This window comes from Penaeus monodon, chromosome 30 (genome assembly GCF_015228065.2).
Source record: "Penaeus monodon isolate SGIC_2016 chromosome 30, NSTDA_Pmon_1, whole genome shotgun sequence".
NCBI lineage: Eukaryota > Metazoa > Arthropoda > Malacostraca > Decapoda > Penaeidae > Penaeus > Penaeus monodon.
The window spans coordinates 5,338,774-5,339,105 of NC_051415.1; the positions used below are offsets into that span (position 1 = coordinate 5,338,774).

Here is a 332-nt window from a genome sequence, read left to right on the forward strand (position 1 = left end):
GTGCTCTACAAATTTTTTTCTTTTTAATGTAAAAATCAGTTTGACTTTCTCAGTACACGTGGAATGTATGGTGAAAAGGAGCATTTCTTTCCAGGAGGCTTAGTGCCTTTGGATAACCCCACAAATTTGGTTTCAAAGTATGCAAATTATTATAGCTTACATACCCTAAAGGCAAAAAATTATCTAAAACTGTGTTTTTCTAATGAAGAAAAGAAAAGAAAAAAAAAGCTACCTCCCTAACATCAGGGAAGGGGACTCAACCCCATGAATTTATGGAGACAAAAGAAAAAATAATGTATTCATAATGTTTTTCTTTCTTTCTCTCCCTTTTG

The 332-nt window shown here is 32.8% G+C and overlaps 1 protein-coding gene across 1 annotated transcript in view; it reads left to right on the forward strand.

Annotated features, from left to right (window-relative positions):
* The window catches only part of LOC119592487, an 11,534-nt gene that overhangs the window by 9,452 nt on the left and 1,750 nt on the right, over positions 1-332 (forward strand). The window lies entirely within an intron of this gene.